The sequence below is a fragment of the Desmodus rotundus genome, chromosome 2 (assembly GCF_022682495.2).
Source record: "Desmodus rotundus isolate HL8 chromosome 2, HLdesRot8A.1, whole genome shotgun sequence".
Taxonomy (NCBI): Eukaryota; Metazoa; Chordata; class Mammalia; order Chiroptera; family Phyllostomidae; genus Desmodus; species Desmodus rotundus.
Window position 1 is genome coordinate 25,554,349 of NC_071388.1, and position 27,256 is coordinate 25,581,604.

Here is a 27,256-nt window from a genome sequence, read left to right on the forward strand (position 1 = left end):
TTGAGGTCAACGAGCAGGTGGTGAACTAATCCTTTTGCAACTCAATCTTTGCCTTTAAAGACTAAAAAAAACAAAATGCTGGGCTGTAAACCTCAGTACTGCTGGAAAGAGCCACTCTGCATTGGTTTCCTGAGTCATCATTGGTGTTGTTTACATGTAAATTGGATAGAATCCAAGGTTTATAAATGATTGCACAATGCAAATTAGAATGCCCTGTTGTGGATCACTGAATATGTACCACTCAGGTTACAGTTTAACCACGCTAAGGAAACCAAACTATGGATACAAGTGGTAATAAGCGAAGCATTCATCAGAGTTTTGAAACAATTTTATTTTAATTTATAGTTTATGGAATAGGCCTCCTCCCTCAATGACAAGAGTTTGAATGACTGTTTAAAGTAATTTGTTATCTTTGATAGACTAGTAATTTCTAAAGAGATAGATGCATTTAAGATAAATCCATTTTCGAGCTTCCGACCAAGATGGAGGCATAGGTACACACACTGCGCCTCCTCGCACAACCAAAAGAAGGACAATTTAAAAACAAAAAACAACCAGAACTGACAGAAAATCGAACTGCATGGAAGCCTGACAACCAAGGAGATAAAGAAGAAATATTCATCCAGATTAGTAGGGGCAGAGACGGGCAGCCGGGGCACAGAGGACTCGCGGCAAGGCGGCAGCTGGAGGACCCAGCGAGGTGGCGGATGTGGGATGGGGCCGGCAGTGTGGCAGCTCGCACACCCTGCGGCCCCACATTCGCGCATAGATAAACTGGGAAGAAAGGCAGGGGAGTGAAGCAGACCGCGCAACCCAGGGCTCCAGCACGGGGAAATAAGCCTCAAACCTCTGATTGAAAATGCCCGTGGGGGTTGAGGCGGCAGCAGGAGAAACTCCCAGCCTCACAGGAGAGGTCGTTGGAGAGACCCACAGGGGCCTAGAGTGTGCACAAGCCACCCACTGGGAACCAGCACCACTGGGGCCCAATTTGATTGTGGGTAGTGGAGGGAGTGATTGAAATCCGACAGAGAGTGGAGCAAGCGCTATTACTCCCCCTCGGCCCCTCCCCACGTGCAGCATCACAGCGCAGTGACCAGTGTTACCCGTCCCGGTGAACACCTAAGGCTCCACCCCTTTACGTAACAGGCGCTCCAAGACAAAAAAAAGAGCCCCAAATGAAAGAACAGATCAAAGCTCCAGAAATAATTCAACTAAACAGCGAACAGATAGCCAACCTATCAGATGCACAGTTCAAAACACTGGGAAACAGTATGCTCACAGAATTGGTTGAATTTGGTCGCAAATTAGATGAAAAAATGAAGGCTATGCTAAGAGAAACAAAGGAAAATGTACAGGGAACCAATAGTGATGAGAAGGAAACTGGGACTCAAATCAATGGTGTGGACCAGAAGGAAGAAAGAAACATCCAACCAGAAAAGAATGAATAAACAAGAATTCAGAAAAGTGAGGAGAGGCTTAGGAACCTCCAGGACATCTTGAAACATTCCAACATCCGAAATATAGGGGTGCCAGAAGGAGAGGAGGAAGAACAAAAAATTGAAAACTTATTTGAACAAATAATGAAGGAGAACTTCCCTAATCTGGCAAAGGAAATAGACTTCCAGGAAGTCCAGGAAGCTCAGAGAGACCCAAGGAGGAACACACCAAGGCACATCATAATTAAAATACCCAAGATTAAAGAGAAGGAGAGAACCTTAGAAGCAGCAAGAGAAAAGGACACAGTTACCTACAAAGGAGTTCCCATAAGACCATCAGCTGACTTCTCAAAAGAGACCTTACAGGCAAGAAGGGGCTGGAAAGAAGTATTCCAAGTCATGAAAGGCAAGGACCTACATCCAAGATTACTGTATCTAGCAAAGCTATCATTTAGAATGGAAGGGAAGATAAAGTGCTTCTCAGATAAGGTCAAGTTAAAGGAGTTCATCATCACCAAGCCCTTATTATATGAAATGTTAAAGGGACTTATCTAAGAAAAAGAAGATAAAAAATATGAACAGTAAAAATGACAGCAAAGTCACAGTTATTTACACCCATACCTAAAACAAAAACAAAAGCAAACTAAGCCAACAACTAGAACAGGAACAGAACCACAGAAATGGAGATCACATTAAGGGTTATCAATAGGGGAGTGGGAGGGGGAGAGAGGGGGGAAAGGTACAGAGAATAAGTAGCATAGACGATAGGTGGAAAATAGACAGGGGGAGGGTAAGAATAGTGTAGGAAATGTAGAAGCCAAATAACTTATAAGTATGACCCATGGACATGAACTATAGGGGGGGAATGTGGGAGGGAGAGGTGGGCAGGACGGAGTGGAGTGAAGTGGGGGAAATGGGACAACTGTAATAGCATAATCAATAAATATATTTAAAACAAAACAAAACAAAAAACTGAGTCTTCAAAATCTCACATATTTTTTATGCTCACAGCAAATCTTAGTTTAACCTAGCCACATTTCACATGCTCAGTAACTGTATGGGCCTGTTGGCTAGTGTGTTGCACAGGACATCTCTAGATAGTTACATGAGCATGTTAATGACAGACATAAAGTAATCCACATAAAAGTCAGCTTGATATGGCCAAGTCCTTCTGGATTAAAAAGGTACATTATATATACACATATGAATATAAGAAGATCTAAGGTGTGGATCAAAGCAGAGAGCAGTGGTAGGTGCTATGACTTAATAGACGTACAGTCCTTGGCATGTACAGATTTTTACATTTACTACCTGCCCGAAAGAGTGATTCTTGTACATTTGATGTGGTGTGAATTTGAATCACCCTGGCTACAGGAGCAGCCCCTTGGTGGGTGTGCAAACCTGTCTGACCTCCCTGTGTCTTTATTTCTCAACCTGTCTCATAAGCGGTCATATTCACTAAAATCCTGAAGGAGTCACTTAATTTTTATCACTTATGTTTGTGGCATTTCATGGGTGAAATCTCATGCTTAGTGGAATACACAGACTTAAGGTCACACCCATACTGAGACTGAATCTTTCCCCAACGTCAGATTTCGATAGAGCTATGAGGGGCTTGTAAGACTAGACTGTGTTTTCCTGCCTGATTCCATTTAAGCAAAATCGCCATAAAATGTTATGCCCCATTTATTGAAAGTTTTCATCATAGTACATTGCAATTTTTCTTTCTTTTCTAGATACTATTATGTTATCTTAATGTTATTTGTTAATATTGCTTAAGGAGCCAAAGAGAAAATTCTTTCTCTTAATTTAATAAACTATTCCTTTCAAAAACTTTCTCTTTTAAAGTTCTATGAAGGACCTTTACCTGAAGTACCGTTCCATCAGATACAACTGATTCTTAGTCATAAATGGCTAGAGTGTTTCTCAAGGATTGTCTGACTCATGGCTCCACCTCTTTCTCCTTGATGTTGATGGAGAAGAGCCATATCATGAATATCCCTTAACTAGTAAGTATGGGGATGTTTATTATATTTTAAGCATGTTTTAAATATTTCATAATTTAAAAATATTGATTGGTTTTTAGAGAGAGAGAGGAAGAGGCAGAGAGAGAAAGAAAGAGAGAGACATTGACTTGTTGTTCTACTTGTTTATGCATTCATTGGTTGATTCTTACAGGTGCCCTGACAAGGGATTGCATCTGCAATCGTTTCTGACATGATGAAATCAAGAAACAAAGAAGTTCAATGCCACGCTAGTGAGTACAAGACAAGATTCAAACTTAGGTCTGCTCGACGTCAAAACCTGTGATCTTTATGTTTTCACACTGCCTAAACATGACATCTTCCTAAAACATGAGCGGGACTTGTTTCTTTCTTATCACACACTTTCAGTGGCTTCCCAGTGCATTCCTCAGGCAAATGATGTGTCCGTTCCTTTCTTCATCCTGCTCCCATTAGCATTTTCATGCACACCCTATTCTTATCTCCCTGGGTGATTACCATTTTTCCAAGCTTGCCATGCTTATTCATGTTTTCATGCCTTTGCCATGCTGTTTTCCTCATCCTGAAGGACACTTTTTTTCGCTTTTCTTTTTTCTCTAAAATGCTAATCACCTTGTCAAAACCGAGCTCAAATGAATTTTTTTTTTCAGGGAATGCTTTCTTGATATACCCAAGATAAATTGTTTCTTCTTCTTTACTCTTACAGCACAATGCTTGTTATGGATAGCTTTTACATCATTCTCTTTTATTAGGCACTTTTCTATGTATCTGTCTGTAAATACCTGGAAGGCAGGGATCACTCCCTATACTCTGCCCTACTTAAAAAAATTGAGGCAATTGGCAACTTTCTCTTTTTAGCTCTGTATTTTCTAGAATATATCGCATAGCAGTTTTTAGAAAATGTATACACATACACGAGTACTCAATAAAATTGACTGAATACATGGATAAATGAATGAATAAATACATGACAAAATATTTATGGTATATATTTTTTCCTGACTATGTGCATTGTAGGAAGTTTGGGAAATACAGGGGAAGAAAAGTAATTCATATTCCTACCACATAGATTTTGGATAATATCCCTCTTCCTTAGCTGATGTTGGGAAATGGCTTAGAAAATTACCAATAGGTGTTATTTGGTATAGGGTGGACCTAATGGGCGAAAGGTCACAGTTGCACAGATCCCTTTCCACTCAGGGAAGTGGATGTGTATCAGTAAGGCTAGAGACATCACGGACTGCATAGATATTTTTAGGTATGGGTATAAATTCAAAAGCTACAAAAGGGTACGTAGTGAAAAGTGAATCTCCCTCCACTCTTGTCTTTCAGCCACCCAATTCCCCTTCCCAGAGGCGACCATTGTTACCAATTGATTTACAGATTTAAAAAGATGATTATTCAAAATGATACTTATTTCAAAATTTATTTTTATACATTACTCTTATACCTTAGACAAAAGCTGCTATTAAAAATCTAATATCTAAAAAAATAACTCTCATTTAGCTAGCATTACCTGTTAGTTGATTTTGTGAACTAGCAATTCTTTTTAAACAGAGGTAAATGAGTAGTCTTCAGCAGCAGTACACGTGCTGTCTTTGTCCACTGTGGTGGTCTTTGCTTCTCTAGTGGCTTATAGTAAGACTTCTGGAGGAAAAAAAGTCACATAACTATGATAGTTCACACCTTCAAAACTATCGCCAAATCATTTTTTCGTTTTCCATATCAGCTCCCTCTCATATGTGGCTGTTTTATTTTTACTTAAATATAGTTGGCATACAGTATTATATAGTTTCAGGTGCACAGCAGAGTGATTTGACATTTATATACTTCATGACATGATCAGCACAGTAAGTCCAGTAACCATCTGCCACCATGCAAACTTACCACAATATTATTGTCCACATTTCTATCTACTTTTTCACCCCTCCCCCACCCCCTCCCTTCTGACAACCACGATGTGGTTGGGCCTCCCTCCCGCTGTGTTGTCAGCAACTGCACAAGAACCAGACTCAGTTCCTCAGCCTTCCAACATCCCGTAAACTAACAAATACCCTGTAATAAATCCCTTTCTGCTTACACTAGTGAGAGTGTACTCTGTGATCCCTAATTTGTACTCTAATATGTTTCTAAACTAGTCAGTTGCAAGGGGAATAGGATTTCCCAATTTCAGGGAGGGGGTGGATGTTTAAGAATCAGACACAATAACTCCTACTCACCACTGAAATTTGGCATCCACCTCCTCTGCTACTGCTTTTGTTCAGAGCACCAAGACTTCTCCAGTGTGACTTCCTGGCAGCATTTGATCCTGATGCCCACCTAACACTTTTCAAAAACTCTCCCTTCTTTGAGCTTCAGTATACAAAATCTTCTGATTTCTTTCTTTTCCCTCCGTTCCTTCTCAGTGTCCATTGAGGGACCTTCTTTCTCTGCTGCTGATCATTTAAAGATGAGTATTCCTCAGTGTTGTCTACCAAATCTGCTTCTCTTTTTACTCCACATACTATTCAGAAGTGATTTTAGATTTTTCTACTCCCATGGCCTTCATTAATGTTTGTATAATTCTGACTTCCAAGAAGTTTATTTCTTCAGGACAGTTTCGTCTCCTAAACACCAATTGCATGCTGAATTATCTCTACTGCAGTGACTCATAAGCACTTAGCACTGACAAAATGGAACTCATTAGCTTCCTCTTCTTACCTCATCGATGTCCCTCAAACTAGCCAACTACTTCTTCATTTTATTCCCTGTCCTGATAAATGACATCACTGTGCAGGATTGCTTAAACCAGAAACTGGGTGTCAACCTTCACTCTCGACTCTCCTTTGTCTAGCCAACCAATCTTTAAGTCCTGCCATTTATACTCCCCAAGTATCTCTCAGTTCATCTCTACTGCCTTAGTTCTAGATACCGCCATCTCCAGACTATTTACCGCATCAGCCTCCTAACCAGTCTCTTCTTCCAATCTTTCCTCCTTCCAGTTCATTCTTTACATCGAGATAGACTAGTACATCTAGAACACATGGACTGCCATATCGTGACTTTTCCCTGTCCATAGAATAACATCTTAACCCCCTTCACAGGGCTTGCAGGGCCTCCCATGGTCGGCTTCTGTAGCATCATTTATCGCAGTCCTTGCTTCCTCTCCAGCACACTTCCTGTCCATCCATACTGAAGCTGAGAATAGGGCATGTTCTCAGGTTCTAGAATACATCCTACTTTCTTTGACCTGTGGAACAGCATGCTATTCCTGCTCTAAAAGGACTGATTTTAACTTAGGTTTTATTTTCTTCAGCAAGTCTTTCCCTTCTGGGTTGGTGCCTCTGCTTTGCTCTCCAATAGCAGGGAATTACCTTTTACTTCCTCACAATACATTTGTGACATGCAATTGTAACTCCTGATTTTCTCTCTGTCTTGCCCCAATATACCTTACTGTGTGGAAACAAGTGCTATGTCTATTTTGTTCATTGTTAATGGCCCTGTCACCTAGCAGAGTACTAGCACTTAAGTATCTGTGAAATGAATGAACAGTTGATATAATTAATAAGATGGTATATGATAAGGGAGTAATAAATAATTAATTGTTCACTAATTACTGCATATTGACCATAGTCATCAACAGAGTTACCTAAATCTAAATTGTGGTTGCTGAAACCTCTTTGCCTATATCAGTGATAAAAGCAATGTGTTTCTCGATACCATTGCCAACTTAAGTGTTTTATTGTAGTGCGACTTTAAAAAATGTAAAAATCTTAAATCTAAAGCTTGATGGGATGTTTTCACGCATATGTTCACCTGGGTAGCCACTACTCAGATCAATATGTAGAATACTTCCAGCGCACCAGAAGGCTCCCTCACCACCCGCCCCCCGGTCGGTATCCTCTGGTCACCCCAGACTTGTTCGCCGGATTTTGAACTCCATGTAATGAAGTGGCTTCTTTTACTCACCATCATGTTGGTGAGTTTTGTTCTTTCTCATTGCTGTATTCATTTCATTGTATGACTATATTGTTCTTCACCCATTTTACTCTCAAAAGACATTTGGGTTGTTTCAAGCTTGAACTATTTTGAATAAAGCTATATAAATATTCTTATATGTACATTTTGGTGGACATAAGCCCTAATTTCTACAGGGGGTATATCCAAGAGAGAATTTATCATAGGATATGCTTAAGTGCATATATTACCAAATGTTTTATCAAAGTCATTATACCAGTTCATACTTTCAGCAATAAATGTATGAGAGTTACAGTTGTTCCATATCCTTGATATTATTTCATAGTATCTTTCACCAATTTGTAAAATTTCACAATCATCTGAAAAGAAAACTAAAATTATTGTGATAGTATAAAAGCATTCAAAACAGGCTTCTTAAGGCAGGTCAGTTTTCAGGCATAAAATAATAAAAATGGCTAATGTTTATGTGGCGTGCACTGCTTGCCAGGTGTGTTCTAGGCTCTGTAAGTAGGCTACCTCATTTAATCATCATGCCAGATTTATGAAGTAGGTACTGGTATCCCCATTTTAGGGATAAGAAATTTGTGGCATAAAGAGACATAGTAAACCATAGACTTGCAAAGAACTGGATGAAAAACCTGTGTAGACTAGTTAAAATAACCCCTCAGTGTACTGAACAAAGGAGCTAGCCCAGAAAGCAGGCTGCATCTTAGGAAAGGAAGGTCACCCATTTTGTTAGAGGTGAAATCTGGAGATTTCCTAACTTCTCCTCTAGTACTGATAATAAATCAGCACTACACAGACTGGATAAAATTAATAGTAATCAAAACACACATGTTGAAAAAATACTTCATTCTCTTCAGCATTTACTTAACTTACTATGAATTGGGTTTATAGAATAGTTTTACCAAGTTCTAAAACAATTTTTAAAACTGTCAAACAAAGTCATATAAGAAAAGGATTCATGTTTTGTGGGGCCGAAAGTATATACAGTTGTGAGAGGGACATCATCAAGAAAAGTAATATAAAAATATTTTACTTTTGCAAAAGCTGCAAAAACATGGGGACATATTTTGAGTCCTGGTAGTGGCGAGCCTCCCATTATGCAGATTTCGCCCAAGTATCCCTGTCCCCTGGTATTCATGTCCTTGTGTGAGTCTTCTCCCACACTGCACTGGGATTGATCCGTGAGACCAACAGGATGCAGTGGAAGTGGTGTCGCTTCAGAGGCTAGGCTATTAAAGACATTAGGACTTTTACCTTTCTCTCTCCTGGATCATTCACTCTGGGGAAGCCAGCTCCTATGTTGGAAAGCCCTCAGGCAGCCCTGTGGGGAAGCCCATGGGCTGAGAGACTGAAGCCTCCAGCCCATAGTCATATGAGTGAGTCATACTGGAAGTGGATCCTCTGGCTCTGGTCAAGCCTTTAAATAACTGCAACCTTAGCAGCACTGTTGTGAGACCAGAGTCTAACCAGAACTGCCACAGAAGCTGCTCCCAGATCCCAGACTCAGAAACTGAGATAATAAGTTTATTATTTTAAGCTGATAAACTTTGGAGTAAATTACTATACGGAAATTGGTAACTAATACAGGTCCCTCACAGGACCTTGGCAGAGGCCCATGCAAAATGAGAAGCCTAGAAGTTTGAGTTTTCATAAGCTTTGTGATACATTGGTCTCTGCATATGTTAATGGCTGAGCTAGATTGTTGCGGCAGAGACAGCTAGTTTTCCACCAAAATTTGTTTTTCCTTCCACAGACTGTAACCACGTTATGCCGGTCCAGCTACGAGTTACAGTGCCCACCCCTGGGCAGCCACATGTTTTGTGTGACTAAACTCTAGTTAATGGAATGCAGCAGAAGTAGTATGTGCCCTTCTGGAATGTGCTTTCAAGAGAATGGGCGTTGTGCTCCTTCCTTCTCGTGGGACAGGATGGGGTTAAGCAGAGTGACTTTAGAAGACAAATGTTGAAGATGACAGAAACTCTGTCTGGCTGAGTCTCTAAATGACTTCATGCGGCAGAGCCTCTCTACCCCTCCAGCCTGGGATGTCCCTCTGAACCATTTTGTTAGAGAGAAATACGCTTCTATTGTGTTTGAGTGATAACCTCTTAAGGGCTATGTGTTAAAACAAGTAAGCCTACCCTAACTATTGTAATTAGTTATGTTCCTCAAATTTAGATGCTAATTATTTGTTTACTAATATATTTACTTTTTATCCTGTAAAATTTCAAATATATAAAAGTACGGGCAATTGTATAATGAAGCCTTATGAATATATCACTTAAATTTCTACATTTATGTTAAAAAGCAATTAATACTTCATGTGTTTGTGCCATGTCCTACACAGGTATGGCCATTGGTATGTCATTGGTATCCTCTTTCTCCTCCGATCTCTTCTGGATATTTTTAAAGCAAAGCTCAGAATCTCAAACACCATATCATTTCATTGCATGCATTAAAAATGTTATGTAAGAAACCTCCTCCACTTTCCCTGGAACTCAGTGCTTTTTATGGAACTGTGGCTGTAAAAAAGGCCAGTTCCCATCACTTGACAACACAAGGCGAAGACAGTGTGAGAGGCACAAACTCTCCCCAGAATGTCCTGGAATCCACCTTGACCACATGCAAGCTGGAAGTTTTGAGCTTATAAATCAGGACCTGGCTGTGCCAGGCAGGCTGAGAGCATGGAGTGACCAGCATCAGGTCCAGAGCTGCCACCAGACGACTCGGGTTCTAAATGTCTAAACCTCTCTTAGCTGCTTACTAGTTGTGTGCCCTTCAACCATTCACTGAATTACTTCAGATCTTCATGTTTTCTCATTTATAAGACAGAAATAATACCCATTCTATCACTGGATTGATATGATAAAATCAGCTAAGGTTTTCTAAAATTATCAACTTTCTATGATAATCAGTTTATAACATGGAAGTAAATATAAGCTGAGTTTTTAATTCTTATTTAATGTTTTCCTCTACAGTAGCATTTGTAGTCATTTAAGCTATAGGAATCTATTAAAATCCATGTTATTGGTGGGAGTAATGATCTTTTCCAAGTAGTTTTTAGTTATGACTCAGCAGCACCCCTGTCCACGAAAGGGAAAACAATGCTGCAGTCCGTATGTTGAATACTGGACAGCACTGTGGTGGGTGGAGCTCCTGCACAGAAAAGTGCAAATAGAATCTTAACTGAATTTTTCCCTCAGTAGCTCAGCTCTGCACCCTCACCGATATCCAGATTATGCCCTGGACAGTTCTGGGTAATCTGGGATATGGAGATTTCCAGGCCGAAATGACTTCCCTCACACATCACAATGTCTCCTTCTGCATTACTGAGCTCAATTCCAACTGGGTAGCAGTGCTGAGCAAAGGAGGTGTTGACGAGACAAGGCCAGGCCGTGTGTTTGGCTCTGGGCTCCGACACTGTGGTTGTTGCTTAGCAGCCTCTGACCTCTCACTTGGGCTTCCTGAGCCTTTACCCTGATCTCTGACCTGCTTCTTACTCTCTTTTACCTCTCCATTTTCTCTCTGCATTCACAGTATTTCAGGAACACCATTGTTTTTAAAAAGGAAGTGTACGATAACTCCTATAAAAAATAAATAGATATTTTTCCCTCTCCTGCTGAATCTGTGTGCAATGTTTCTCCCTTCTGGTTTCTGGATTTTAATTACATTTTGAGTCCCTGCTAAATTAGAACCTTTTTGTTCTTTTAACATTTAATTTTAGAATAGTTTTAAATTTACAAGAAAGTTGCAAAAAGAACACCGAGAGTTCCTGTCTGCCCTTCACCCCGTTTCCCCTCCTGTTAGCATCTCACATTACCGGGCTACTTTGTCACAGCTAAGGAACCAGCACTGGCACATTGCTGGTAACTAAACTAACTCTAGACTTTATTTGGATTTCAGCAGTTTTTCTACTAACGTCCTTTTCCTGTGCCAGGATCCCATCCAGAATACCACATTACATTTAGTCATCATGTCTTGGTCCTTCTCTGATGTGTGACATTTTTTTAGGCTTTTCTTTTTTTTTTTATGATTTTTGACTCTTTTGAGGAGTGTTAGTTTTCATGCCAGTTTTGAGAAGTACTAGTCACAGGTACTAGGTATTTTGTAACATTTATCTCAATTTGACTTTTTTTTCTCGTTAGACTGGGGTCGTGGGTTTTGGGGAGGATGACCACAGAAGTGAAGTACCATTCTCATCAAATTACATCAGGGGTATCTGCTGGCAATATGACTTATTACTGGTTGTGTTAACCTTGACTACTTAGTTTAGATAGTGTTTGCCAGCTTTTTTCACTGTAAAGTGACTTTTTCCCTTTTCCCACATTCTGTTCTTTAGAAGAAAATGTCTAAACTCAGCCCATAGCCATGGGGGAAAGAGGGATTAAGCTCCACCTCCTGGAAAGGGAGTATCTACAAAAATAATTTGCATGTCTAATAGAGGGAAGATTTGTTTTTTCTCCCCCATTTATTTTTTCAATCATGTACATCAGTATGGACTTCTGGACGTTTATAGGTGATGAGGTTAATACAGGAACTTTTGTAAAAGCACAAGCTTGGGCTCCGAGCACAGAGTTTCTGATGTGGCTGGTCTGAAATGGGGCTGCAGCGTGTGTGTTCTTTTTAATTTCTCTAAACTCTACCCTCCTGCCTACATTGAGGACCACTACTTTTTTGTTCTTTTAAGATGATTGATTTATTTATTTTTAGAGAGGGGAAGGGAGGGAGAAAAAGGGAGAGAAACATCAGTGCGTGGTTGCCTCTCAAACGCCCCCAACTGGGGACCTGGCCCATAATCCAAGCATCTGTCCTGACTGGGAATCGAACTGGCAACCCTTTGGTTCTCAGGCTAGCGATCAATCCACTGAGCCACACCAGCCAGGGCGAGGACCACTACTTTTTATTTTAACTTCGTAGGACAGATTTGATCATACTCAGTTCATGGCATGTTATCATCACTGGTCCGTGCAATGTCCCTCTCTAATTTTGTTAATTCCATTTCGTCATCACACTCCACATCCATTTTCACTGTCCCCAAAGAACACCATTCTAATGTATTAAATGAGTATCTTCTCTTCGCATGTGCTTTGTAAAACGTTTTGGTTTTTTCTGTACATGTATGTCTCATTTGTAAAGACAGCACTTTATAACATAGACCATTCTGTTCTTTTAAGTTTTAAAACATTAACAGACTTTTTTGGGGAGCAGTTTTAGGTTCACAGAAAAATTGAGTGGAAGATACGGAAAGATCCTATACACAGCTCTTCTCCCCACCCTGGTTTCCCCTATTATTATCATCCTGCATTAGAGACTAACTTTTGAACTTTAGCTGTCGTAGAAATGAAGAATAGGACCGTGCTGTGTGATAAGGGAAGGTTTTGATCCCCCCAAATATCAGTGCTTTTCTATGAATGGAAATGAAAGGGATGTCTTAGGGTGTGGAGATAGATACCACGAGACTACAAACTCTGTATGCGAACAGAGCTGGATCATTTAAAATGTTCTTTTCTTCTGATTTTAAAACTCCTGACTTGTCTTCGGACAGGAAAAGAATAGAGGTCATTACAAATATCATAGCAAGATTTCAAATATCATAGCAAGATTTGTGGTTTCACACTTGAGAGAATTAGTTTCAAAGTAAGTCCTCAATTCAATTTTTTTTAAATTAAATTGAAAATAAAACTGTGTCCAAGAGGAAGTGTCGGCAATGCAAGGGAGACGGTTGAAGTTTTTCTAACGGCGACTGTCGGGAAGATGGCACAGGTCACTAAGATATCCGCAGGGAAAATACGTTCCTATCTCTGCCAGTGAGGCTGTGGGGAAACCAGCACCCTCTCCGTTGCTGGGGAACATGGCTAAACCCCTCTGAGAGGCAATGTGGCAGTATCTGTCAACTTTTCATATGCATCTACCTTCAGTTCCGAGGAAATCATAGTCAGTTGGGACTCAATCTGGAAGTTATTTCTTCCCCAAAGGAACTGAACTGGATATAAACCTCACTGAAAACCTCAGTATGGGCAGAGCACAGAGATGCTGGTGGGAGACACACACAAAGATGTGGATGTGGAAAAGATGCTACTCCCAAACAGTAAGAAGCTGGTGGCAGGTTCAACACAGTATAGTCAAGGAAAGCTAACCCCTCATAGCCATAGCTCAGAGAGATGTCTTAGTAAAATCCGAACTTTGAGCAATTACAAATGCAGATTTCAAGGGCTCTTTTAACTGATTAGTAAGGCAGCAGTTGTTCCGGGGCAAATGTGGTAAGAATGGAGTGCGCTATCTGGAGGAGGATCAGTAAAGCCTGGATAATACAAATAGTGGAATTCAGCTGAGAACAATCATTTCCTGAGAGTTGCCTAAAAACGTCCACTTTAGTGGAGACATTGAAAGATAGCACCAGAATGCCTCTGTGTAGTGTTCTGTAGTATTCGGAGTGGGTGTAATGAGTGACCTGATTGCGATTTCTTTTACACTGTCATTCAGTCCGTTGCAATTAGTCTTTGTATTGTTTTCACAAAGCCCCAGGTTAAGGAGCCCCTCCAGGATTGTTCTAGAATAGATAATGATCAGGGCTGGGTGGGTCCAAAGGACAGTTGCAGTCAGTTGCTTGTGTGAGGTGACCAGGTGACCTGACAGGGTGGAGCCAGAGTGTTTTGTCTGGTGTGCAGCCTGTGACAGTGGCACTGGTCAGGAAGAAATGTTCATCATGGGGACTGTGGCCCCACAAGGAGGAAGCACTTTTTGTTTAGTCTGTTCTGTTCCAAAAGACAAGGAAGTATGTAATATAGAAATAGTTTCAAATAATGAGCAACTTTTACGTTTTTAAGGTCTTAAGCAATGGTTCTCTAACACTGTTACTGTGTTTCAGAATCACCGAGAGTGCAATTGAAAAATCAGGTTGCTGGGCCCCTCCCTCAGAGATTCCGATTCAGTAGATCTGGAATAGAGCCCAAGAATTTGCTTGGTAAGCTTCAGTTATCGGGAACATCCAAATACCTTTCTCATTCCTCATGGTGCTGAATTTAAAACTTCAGATGTTATTGCAAAGTGAAGTGGAAGGGTGCTCATTACAATGGGCCCTACTTCCTTTCTTGCACCAAGGGTTTCTGGAATCAATCTCTTCTTCTTCCTCTATCCTCTACCAACACAGAATCTCAAATAAGGATTTCACTCCTCTCTCTCTTCTCTTTCCCCTTGTTCCTGGTGCTAATACATGTACAAGAGTAGTGAATAGTACATGGCAGTATATAGTTGAGCAATTGCATTTTGGGAGTTTAAAGACAGGGGCAATCAAGAAAGACCCATAGTGAAGGGATTAAGAAAAGAAGAAAAAAAAAACCCCCGCATAGACGCAGACAACAGTATGCTAATTACCAGAGGGAAAGTGTGGGTGGGGAAAGGTAGAAGAGAGTAAAGGGGGGTTAAATGGTGATGGAAGGAGACTTGATTTGGGGTGGTGAACACAGTACAATATACAGATGATGCATTATAGAATTGTGCACCTGCAACCTTATATAATTTTGTTAACCAATGTCACCCCAATACATTCAATAAAAATAAATTAAAAAAAAAGAAAATAAAAGAAAGAAGGACACATGGTGGAATTGAAATGTAAGTTTGACCTTGCCAGAAGAATGGCATTTGGCTAGGCAGATAGGAGACAGCGTACATTTCAGACCAAGGCAGTGTCTGGGGCAAAGGCCCAGAGCCAGGACAAGTGGAGAGACAGGCCTGAGAGAGGCGTGTGTGCTGGAGAGAACTGAGAAGGAAGATTGAATAGGTAGGGTGGGGCTAGGAAGCCAGGCAGAGTTCAGAGTAGATTTATTAGGAATGGGAAAGCAGTGTAGGTTTTATAGTGATTAAAGACCTGCATCTGGCTGGTTTTTTAAGTAATGGAGTATGTGGGATGGCATGACAGTGGAGGCCACCCAGCAGGCTGTTCTGGAAATTCAAGTCTGTGCAAGCCAGCAGTAGGCTCCTTCTTACAACCTGAGATGTGTCTAATCCATGATCTAAGACATCCCTATGTATTACCTCAGTGTGTCTGGGCGAGCTGGGCTACCCCACGCTCTGTTCACTTTCTTCTATTTAAACTTTCTGAAAATCACTTTCACTTACTTCCAAAACTTTGCATGTAATTGTTCAAACTGATTTTAAATAAAGCCTTATCTTTTTCAGCTTAAAACTACTCTCCCCATTTCACATCATTGTCAGTTATTGTTACCTTTTTTTAAAGATTTTATTTGTTTATTTTTAGAGAGAGTGGACGGGAGGGAGAAAGAGAGGGAGAGAAACATCATTGTGTGGTTGCCTCTCACATGGCCTCCACTGGGGACCTGGCCCACAACCCAGGCATGTGCCCTGACTGGGAATCGAACCAGAGACCTTTTGGTTCGCAGCCTGCACTCAGTCCACTGAGCTCCACCAGCCAGGGCTCAGTTATTGTTTCTAAACCAGCCTTCAAAATCTGTATACCACCTCACTTTCCCTCCAAGCTTTTTCTTTCCTGCCTCAGTAACCTTTAATCTTCATTGGATAATCTAAACCTAAATTATCTTTACATTCTTTTCCACCTGGCTTAGTTTAGAGGTGAAATATACAGTGACAGATTTCCCCCCTAATGTTGCTTCCACTTAATTTATGTCATCTATGATTCATAGATCATCTCAGAATAAAAATAGAATATTTTCCTCGTTTGAATAAAGGAATACGAGCACTGTCTCTAGCTCGTATCAATGAAACAGCAGCATGTACCTCAGTGTTCACCAGCAAGATGTGGAGATCCCAGGCCTCGCATCCTTCGTAGAAACCATAGGGCATCAGCTTCACAGGGCATGTTCCTGGCTCCTGTATCCCCACTCGCCCTCCTGATGCCAGCCCTGTGGTTCTCACTACCCTCACATCCCCCTCACTCCCGTCACGGACATGCTCATGCTTGCTCCTTAGTCTCACTTCATTGCTGTCATGTCACCCTTCTCTCCCCACTTACCCTCTTCTTGGGCCCCAAAGCAGATGTGGTTTTTGTTCTGCGGTTTTCAGAGGCTCTGCTCTTTATTACTGCTTCTTTCCAAGAACAAGGCACAAGCCCAGAAGCCGAGCTATGCTGAAGTCACAGGGACACCTCAGTGGGCTACCTCATTGCCATCCTGCCTTTGATCTCCTCCAGTGTGCCCGGTTCCACCATGCTTTGCACTACTATAAAATGTTGACTGTGGGTAATTTTGAAATGATGGTGAGGTACTGTTGTTACCATTGGTGTTCACCTAGATGTTGAGAAGGGGAGAAAAAGGGACTTAGACGTTGATCTTAATAAACTGGGAAGCAGAAGCCTGCTTTCTTAGTCAGAAAGTTATAGCTTCACACTCCAGGGGACCACAGCATTGTGCTCTGTCAAGAGAATTAACACTCCCCCTGCCCCCTCTCCGAACCAGATTGTTCTGGGGCACAGGGGGAGGTGCTGGACTGTAGAGGCCTGTCAATCTAACTGGAGGGTGGATGCATCCAGAGCCTGTGAAAACTTGGGGAGTTGATTGGTCATTTGGAAAAAGGCATCCCAAGCCCAAGCTAATATAATTCCAGGGGAAAAAAAGAAGTGCTCTTTCTCTCTCCCCACCCACCCGCCCCCCACCAGGCAATGTACTCTCCAGTGCATTCTTGTGCTCTCTTGCCCAGCAGCACACAACCATGTGGGTCTAGCAGCTACCAGGGCCCACAGCACATTTCCTCCGCTCCAAAAGGAGCAAGTGCTCACTCTCTTACTCGTAACCCATACTTGCATGGTGCACGCACCTGTTCTCTCCATGGCCACATGGCCTTAGTAGCCCATGGCCTCCAGGAGGGAGCCTGAGTACCACAGCACAGCAATGGACTACAACTAGAAACACATGTTAAGCTAGCTGTATGCTGGAATGGACTGGACTGGACTTAACTTTAATAAGAAGCAGAAACTCTGGACAGTGGCCTTTATACTGGCCCCACTGAAGCAAGATTGGGTTTTCTCTCTAGTGAGACAGACAGAGATGGGACATTGTGAAGTCAGAAGGGGAACCCCCTTCATTGTTCACCATCAGTTAACCATACTGCAGAGCCACATCCTCCTGTGTGGGTCACAGGAAATTCTTTTCCTTTACATACTGCAAGAGCCCCACTTCCACCGGGAACACTGTGGGGGCTAAAAAAAAATTAACACATTTCCTCCCACCTTTGAAGTGCTACGTGGGCTAAATAAAATCAACAGAGACAGATTAACAGGATAAAATTCAAATTTTAATGCATGTGGATAGAGATTTCACATATGTACAAAAATACCAAAGACTGTGAGGCAACATTGGGCATGTATGACATTTTGGACAAAGGAGAAAAGCTGGGGTTGGGAGGAGGGATTCCGATTTCAGAAGTGAGAACAGGTGATTTACAGGTAGTTGAGGAACAGTAGAGCACGCGTGGCAGGGAAACCCTTGCTAGGGGATCCCGAACAACGGAACCCAGGGTGACCTAGCCAACAGGCCCCTGCTGCCTACCATGCCCAATTCCAAATGAGGCTGCTCGGGCTGAGGGAAACATCCTGAGTTCCTTCCTGAAGTAGGTTTTTCTGCTTGCATCCCTCGGGCAGGAAAGCGGGGAGGTTCAGTACGTTTCCCCGTGCCTCCTGTTTCTTACGTTAGATGCGGTACACGTGGCCGCAGATGTCCAGCAATGGAGTTTCTGAGGTTCTCATTCAAAACCAGGTATAGCTCTCAGCACCCCAAATACCATCAAAATGTCTACATTTCCAGTGTACACAAATTAAGTCTAATTGGCTTGTTTGAAATCTATTTTTTGAGAATTTACTCTGTGGCAGACATCATTCTTACCACTGGGGTGATAGCAATGAACAAGGCAGACAAAATCTCTATTCTCAGAGCATGTATGTTTAAACAAATGATTTCAGACAAGATACGTGCTGTGAGGAAAATAATACAGGGTAGTACGAGAGACTGAGACAGTGATGGGGCTGGTGAGGAAGGTCTCTAGCTGAGGAGGCGGGTTGATCTGAGATCCGAACAGTAAGAAAGAGGCAGCCGTGAGAAGCCCTAGGCAAAGAGTGCTCCAAGCAGGAGGAAGATTAAGTGTAAAACCTGAGCGAAGAGTGTGGGGGCCAGTGAGCCTGCAAAGTCCGTGAGGAAAGGGGAGTGAAAGGAGGGGTGGGGGATGAGAGGAGAGGCAGGTGGGGGTCATATCACAGAGGGCCTTACAGGCCTAAGTGAGATTAGATTTTTTTCTGAGTGCTATATAGGAAGCCATGGCAGAGTTTAACTAGTGGAAGACCATAATCTGATGTAAGTTTTTTTTTTCTTTATTAGTGTTTTCAAAAATTAAGATATAATTCACATAACATAAGTGTTACCATTTTAAAGTACACAATTCATTGGGTTTTTTTGGCAGTTCGTAATGAGTGTAACTATTACCACTAATTCCAGAACATTTCCATCACCCCCCAAAAAAACCCTGTACCTGTTAGCAGTTACATACTCCTCTTGACCAATTCCCCTGCCCTTGGCAAAAAATCTGGCTTTGGTCTCTATTGATTTGCCTATTCTGGACATTTCACCTAAATGGAATTGATATAGCAGGCAGTTACATAGACATGAGCAGAGTAGGAATAGGTCAGGTACAGAAGGTTACCCTGGATGGAAAGCCCCAGGTGCCTAGCAACGAACAATGTTAGGGTGAGACCTCGCCCCCCTGACCTTTCGTATCTCTTTGGTCCTGCGGTTCAGACCCTCCCCTGATGTGTCTCCCTTGGCAACGTCGCTAGATAATGCAGTACACCCCCTTAGAGGAGGAACAAGCGGGCGGGAGAAAAGCCTCATAGGACTCCCATACAAGCCCTTGCACAACCACTCCCTTAAGCATTAAGCCCTTGGACAATGGGTTTATGACCCACATCAAATAATCTTAGGAACAAAGCCTCAGGTCTATTGACCATAGAGACAGAGCTTTAGTCAAACTAGAGATAACATCTAGGCCTCAGTTGTGTTTCAACTCCAGGCCCAGAGAACAGCAAGGCCAGGTGAGACCATGCCACAGCTGACATCAGGACCAGCTGCCATGACTAATGGTCCCCTGCCTTGGAGCTGACCAATCAGTAGAGGCCACGACCCTGAAAGCACACACCTGGAAAGCTGATAGATATTCTGTTAAGATCCTTCCATGAGACCATCAGATAAAAGCCATTAAGATGAAGGATTCAACTCCCTCTGTCTCTGTCTTTCTCTCACCCACTCGTTCCCCATTCTCCCAAGTGCATTAGCTTCACCTTTCTTTCTCTTAAGCTCCAGGAGCCCTTCTTTTGCCTCTGAAAATTATTTCCTGAGTTGGCACTGCCCAGCTGACTCCCTCTTTCCACGGCTCACTTCTTCTACCCCTGTGACTTTCTAAATAACTCTTCATTTGTATTTGAGTTCCTTGGCTCTGAATTCTTTTCTTAGCCGAACACAAGGACCAAGGTCTAATGTCTGGTGCCGTTCGTCGTTAGCAGTATCATCAGCCTGTTGTGTCTAGCTTCCGTCACTTAGCATAATGTTTTCAAGATTATTCATTTTGTAGCATGTTATACTACTTCACTTCTCTTTATGGCAAAAGAACATTCAGTTATATGTATATACCACATTTTGTTTATCCATTTATCTGTTAATGGACATTTGGGCTATTTAACTTTTTGTCTTTTATAAATAATGCTGCTATGAACATTTGAGCACAAGTTTTTGTATTAATATATGCTTTCATTTCTTGTGTATATATATCTAGGAGTAGAATTGCTAGGTCATATGGTAACACTATGTTTAACTTTTTGCGGATCTGCCAAATTCATGTCCAGAGTGGCTGCACCATTTTATATTCCTGCCAGCAGTGTATGAGATTTCCACTTTCTTTACCTCCTTGCCAACACTTGTTATTTTCTGTTTTTGTTATTATAGCAATTCTAGTGGGTGTGAAATATCTTATTGTGGTTTTGACTAGCATTTCCCTATTGACAACCATGTTGAGAATCATTTCATATGCTTATTGGCTATTTGCATATCTGTTTTGGAGAAATGTCTATTCAAGTCCTTTTCACATTTTAAAATTGGGTTGTTGGTCTTTTTATTGTTGAGTTGTAAAAGTTCTTCATACATTCAGGGTACCTGCCCTTATCAGACACATGATTTGCAAAAACCTTCTCCCATTCTATGAGTTATCTTTTCACTTTCCTCATAGTGTCCTTTGACCTTGTAGTAAGTTTTTAAAGATCATTCAGGCAGCTATGTGACAGATAAACTGTTGGGGGGCAAGAATGGTGGCAGGGAGATGAGTTAGGAACAATTGTAGTGATTAAGGCCAGAGATGATTATGGCTTGAATGGTAGATAGGTTCTGGCTTTAAATTATTGCCAGCTCTAGGCAGTATTGGATCAGCTGCCTATTTTGTTCCACTTTATATTGTTTTGAGCCTAAGAGAGAAAATTGCGGTACAACTAATATTCATATGGCTTGTCCATAGACTCAAGAATCAGCCCTACCATGTAACCTTTAGTAGCTCGGGATTTGTTATACAAGTTCTAGCCATGGCTTTAGATTTGGGAGACCCACACTGCAAATCTCCCATAAAGAGATGGTAAATTTTATTTGTAAACTCATACAGAGGAATGGAAACTCTTAGAGAAAATAAGCAATTTCTTGGGCTGAGGCAGAAAAACAACTCAAAGTCCTTTGCCTGAACTCTCTATTCCCCCCGACCCAGCAATAGTTTCCTCAGGAAATCAAGGAGGAATTGCGGTAATGTGAAAGTTTTGCATCAGCCTGACTATAAGAGTAAAGGAAGCAGAAGAATGAAATCAAATTAAAGGAAGACACGATGATTAGAGAGAGGGCTATACTTTTCTTAGGTAACTGTCTTAGTCCATTCAGGCTGCTATAACAAAATACCATAAACTGGGTAACTTATAAACCCCAGAAATTTATTTCTCACAGTTCTGGAAGCTGGGAAGTCCAAGGTCAAGGTGCCGGCAGATTCAGTGTCTGGTTCACAGACAGCTCTTCTCCCTGTGATATTGCATGGTGGAAGGAATGGGAGCTCTCTGGAAGCTCTTTTATTTATTTATTTATTTTTAATAGTTTTATTGTATTTTTTTTCTGTTACTGTTTGACCCTATTATACCTTCCTCCCTCCTGCAATCACCACACTGTCGTCCATGTCCATGAGTCCTTTTTCCTTTTCACTCAATCCCTACACCTCTGGGGGCTCTTTTGTAAGAGCGCTAATCCATTCATGAGAACTCCACCCTCAAGACCTAATCAACCCAAAAGACCCTACTTCCAAATACATCTCACTGGATGTTAGGATTCAACATGAAGTGGGAAGGCCACATTCAGTCCATAGTGGAAACAGAATGAGTGCTCAGTGTAGAGACAGGGCCTAGAGGAAGATCAGTATGAACTCTTGGAGGCAAGGGTAGACATGCGCAGAAGGAACAGAATCGTACTCAGGTCTGGTTGTTCATAAAGAGGGTATGAGAAAAGGTAAAGATGTTTCAATTAGCACGGGTTTAGTAGTAGTTGACTGGGCCTATTAAAAAAACAAATGAAAAGAGGTAAGAGTAAGACCTTTGACTGAATTCATCCTCCCTGTCCCTAACAAGCCAGATCTAGGAGCGAACTGAGAGGCCCTCTAAAAGGAGCAGATGAAGAATCCATAGCAAGAGCAATTGGGGAACAATCTTTTGAGGACTGGGTGGCTATACCAAGTGGTCACAAAGAATCTAGATCGATTTTAGAGGGGAAAAGCACAAAGTAACCAAATCATCATTATATGGGTAAGGCTTAGAGACAGTTATTGCAGGTGGCAAGCAGGTTTGCCTGAGCCTTTAGGGTGTGCGTTGGAGAGATTTATGGAATTGGCATTCTGACAATAATCAACTAAGTCTAGGCTCAGACTGGATGTTGGTCTGATGGAATAATAGCTTCCAGGTGGGACTATCCAACATGGGTAGGAGAAAGTGGCCAAGATTTGTTTGAACAGTGTAGCTTTAAGTAGCTTTAGAATGTATTGATTTCATATGTCTGAGTAAGGTGGACCTCTATGCATCAAACACCTAAAGGCATATGCTAGACAATTTATTTTCTGGGCTAGAAGGCAAAGAGAAATTTTATAAAGGCCCTTAATTCTAGCCCTTTGTGTGTTAGAAAAATAAATAACCAATTTAAGAAGTTACTTCTTAAATTCACCTGAGTCATTCTGGAAGGAGCAGAGTAACAGTAGAGGGAAATGAAGCAGTAGAGGCACATACTAGTATTTTAGTTTAAGATGTTCCAGAAATAAATGCTATCCAAGGCCTGGAATATTTAAAAGTGTAGGAAAGGCAGTGAACCAAGGAGCCCACTGGAGAGGAAAAGATTCCCACAGACCATGAGAAACATAAGCTTTGAAGCAACAACAGTAATTCAGTTCAGGAATCTCTTTTCTAGACAGTTTATAATTCTAAGCAATTTCATAGCAAGAGGCAATGGAAAGTACCCTCTGGAACTGAGGACCGAGGGACCTGCTGACTGGCTGTTGATGAGGTCCGCATTCGGTTCAGCACTGAGATGCCAGAAACACGGAGCTCAAAGGGAAAATGAAAAATTAGAGGTTATGAATAACTAGGAAGGCAGGAGCACATCAAAAAAAGCCTGGTTATTTGGGCTGCCACCAACACAAATTTCTAACTTTGCAAGAAGATTGTAACATCTCTAATGCTGCTATCTTAGAAACAAGGCTCAGTGTGTATCGCCAGTGCCACTGCCACCACCCCCGGGCACAGTGTGCAGACACAGTGTTTCAAAATCAACTACCAGATGGGAGATTGATCCAGATTCAATGTGAACTCAGAGACTGTGAACTTCAGGTAACTAGCCTGCACTCACTGGCATCATGAAGAGGTTTCCTTTTGTCTGGTGCCACTGAATATCTACTGGAGTCACTGGTGACACTGACTCTGGGCTCTGGACGCATCATTTTACTTATGTGTTTCCTAGGTTTGGTGAATTGGGGTCAGTACTGTGATAGTCTTCTGTGTTCTGGTAAGTCTCGGAGTCTTTAAACACAGGACAGAGTGGAGATGCATTCATTTTGCTCCCTTAAGGACCTGTATCCATCCCATAGAAGAGAGCCCAGGTTCAGCTACCGAAGGCAGCTTAGCTCTACCTGACAGCAAGGACCCCTCTAGCTGAGAGTGGGCAGAAATAAGAAATCAGACAGGATAAAGTATGGACTTCAACTTTTGGATCTTTAACTCACGAGGGCAAGTGAATAGAATTTTGACCTTTAATTCTTTTGCCCTCCAAAGTCTTTGCATGAAATTTGCATGAAATTTAATTTTTGACTTTAATTTCCTTCCAGGAAAATCCATTGAAAAAGACAGTTAATATTCCGAGTTGAGACTTTGTATGTCAATGGCATTTTTATGATCGGAATATGTTTATGTTGTTATTTTATTTCATTAGCAAACCTTTGATGACCCTCCTGAGGTTAAAAATAAAGCACTGCCTACCAGGATCCCGGAAGAGCGATGGTCGGGGTTGGGGGGCATAATATTTTGACAGTGGGGCAAGAATTGCCTAAGTAGATTGTTAACTTTGTCTCTCAAGGAGGGCAGCCACGCCACTAGTTCATGGTCAAGTTTAACTGGATAAGAGAACAAAAACCTGGGGAATGTTGGTGGAAGGGAATCTTCTTTTTTGTGACTTCTTGGTAACCTTCCTGGTCTGTCCTCATTATCACTCACACCTCCCAGAACTTGTCCGGCAGTGCTGGGTGATGCCAATAGGCTCCCCACCTTTCTCCCTTCTTCCTGTTGGAGATTTGCCTGCCTCCTGCAGGTGTGTATTGTATATATTCTGCCCTGTTCCTCCATGCTGGTAAGTATGACAAGGGCAGACATTCTTTTCTGCACAGGGAGAGCTGTGATTGGCTGGATGAGGGGTCACGTTATTAGGATTTGTTCACGTGCAGATAGAAGAATGAGCTGTCAATGTTAGCTCTATCACCAATAAAGGTGATATTTTGATTTCTATTTGTGTGACCTCTGTGTCTTCCTCTCAGTTCTTAAATCAGCCTGGGAATATAGGTGTCAACTTAACTCTTTTAGCTCTGACTGTTAGAATTACTATACATTTTTGGAGGAAGAGCTGATGACTTGCTGATTAATTCGGTGTGGAGCGTGAAAGAAAGTGACAAACCAAAGATGACCCCTAGGTTCCTGGCTTGAGTGGCTAGGTAGAGTGGTAGTGTTTAATACAGAGTAATTATTACTGTATCATAATTAGAGCAGAAGCAGTTATGGACAAAGACGGGCATGGCTGTATCCAATAAAACAGGTGAGGGCTGGACTTGGCTCACAGGCCGTAGCCACAATTTGCTGGCCTCTGCAGCTTACATATAACACCTTACATGTATGGTGAGGTTGCCTTTCCATACTAGAGGGCAATGGCTAATCCCAAAACTAATTAATAAAATAGGGCTTTGCAATGTTACACAAGGCTGAGAGGAAAGCAGTACTTATTTGGTTAATAAGTTCCTAAGTTATAGTAGCAAGGGGAATATGACTCCCATATACAGACCTGGAGGGGGCTGTTGGCAGGAGATTAGCAGTCTGATGCAAGATGACTGGACTTTTTCAATGGATGGCCAATGCACAGAGGGGTGGAGGAGGAGGAGACAAAGACAAATCTCTTCAGCAATGTCCTTCTGAACACGTCTCCACCTGCAGGATACGAACCTTCCATCTTCTCCCACCCAGGAGCAGGAACAGGTGGAAGGAAGAATTGTGACTCAGCACCCCAGCAGGGACTGAGAGGGTTTCCAGGACACAGGAGGAGGACAAAGGCTTGCTAATGTTGGGGAAGTGTCACTCCTGGAGAGGAAGGACGGAGACCACAAAGGGGTGAAAAGAAGTAGGTAAAAGCACAGTGATGGTGGAAGAGAAGGGGGTGGTGTGATGAGAGACAAGGGCTTATGAGAACAGTTTCCATTGTCAAGGGAATATCGGTTGGGGGACACCCTCAAGGTGTAGTCAGTGAGGACTATACTCCTGTACCATGCTCAGAGATGAATCAGTTCAATCAGGAAGGTAATGTGAATTCTTTCCTCTACAGTCTGAAATCTGTGGGATTACTGAAGAATTATTTGACTCCTCTTCTAGGTGTGTGTGTTCACTTGTCTAGGGAAGGGGTATAGACCATTTTCCAGCAACACCAGTCAATGGCAGATACAAGAGACACTGAATGATATAAATGAAAACAAGAGAAGCCAAGAGAATTATGGTATAATGTCAGTCTTATGATCATGAAGCCACTGAACTGGAAAGGTCTTTGAGAGGGTATCTGACCCAGTCTTCTGCCTTAAGAAAAGTTAGTCTTTATTAATGGTGGGCCTGACAAATGAGCAGGTGTTCTCCCTCAATCCATTCCAGTATTTTTTTTTATTCTGGAAGTTTTTCTTAATGTCTAATAGAAATCTCTCATACTTTAATCCCATTTCCTCTTACTTGATCTTCTGTGCTACAGACAAACCAAAATAAAAACCCCAACTCTTTCAAAAACCCTTTACACTCACAGTCTTTAAGACATAGTAAAGGATCGTTTATTGGGTTGGCCAAAAAGTCCATATGGGTTTTTTCCATAAAATAAAGACACATTTTTCATTTTCATTAATAACTTTATTGATTTGGATATTTTGAATATGTTGACTATCTCCCACTATTGGCTTCTAGTGGGCAGAGGCCAGGGGTGCTGCTAAACATCTTCCAATGCATAAGACAGCCCCACAGCAAAGAATTATTTGGCCGAAATGTCAGTAGTACCAAGACACTTTGCAAACCCCTTTTGACATGTTCGATGAGTCACAGCACCTTCTCCATACACCTCACAAGTCTGTGTGTGTGTGTGTTTCAGTTGCATTTTTACTTCTCTTGAAATAATAAAGCATAATACACTGAAAATGTTTCATATCTTCTGCCATCTTCAGTATTAAAGTAGCTGCACAAAATTTCACCAATTTTGATAAGTTTTTAAAAATGCACACTGACATGACAGCTGTCACAATACAAGGTAACAAAATTGTTTTGAATGAAGTTAAAGACAACTAAACACTACTAGAGCCGTCGTATGGAAAAAACGTAACGGACATTTTGGCCAACCCAATATTAGGACATTGAACCCTGAAATGTCCCGTTGTTGAGCATTCCAACAACAGAATTGGGATAACGATTCCCCCTCCAGTGCTGGCCCAGTGGCCCATGTCACTCAGTGCAGACAGGGTGGTGCAGTTTATAAGGGATACGTAGAAAATAAGTGGCTATTTCAGGTGAAAGAACATCATACATCTTATGAAATAAAGGTCATTTACTAATCAGCAGGAAAAACTACTGTTGTAGTTTACAGGCCAAAATAGACATTTGCAAAGGGAAAGGGCAGCAAAAGCAAGCAAGATGAGTCTGTGCAAAAGAGTGTTGCATTCCCATCTCCTTTAGTTTTGCTGGAAGCAATTTTCCCTCGCTTCTCTTCAGCCAATCAAAAATTTCACAATACATAAATATGGCTTTCTTTGTACTATTGCATACTGCTTTGGGGGGTTATTTTAAGAAAATTAATTTGTGCACACACACAAATTCTAGTTTTCATAGCGTGAGAACTGAAAAGCATAACTTAGTCGTTTTTAAAATCTTTAAATATTCAGGGTTCTTCATAACGTGTTATTTTTGTTTGTTTTTGCTTTTTGAGAAAAAGATATCTTTTCTTGATGCAAAATAACAATAGACCTTTACTCCATTCTTTATTTGATTTACCTTTGTTAGATATA

General features: G+C 41.5%; 1 protein-coding gene across 4 annotated transcripts in view; it reads left to right on the forward strand.

Annotated features, from left to right (window-relative positions):
• Nucleotides 1-27,256, forward strand: part of ARL14 (ARF like GTPase 14) — a 74,486-nt gene that overhangs the window by 17,042 nt on the left and 30,188 nt on the right. For all 4 annotated transcript variants that reach the window (XR_008426116.2, XR_008426115.2, XR_008426117.1 and 1 more), the window contains exon 2: nucleotides 3,615-3,693. The gene's annotated coding sequence lies outside the window, so the exon portion shown is untranslated. The remainder of the gene's footprint in view (nucleotides 1-3,614; nucleotides 3,694-27,256) is intronic.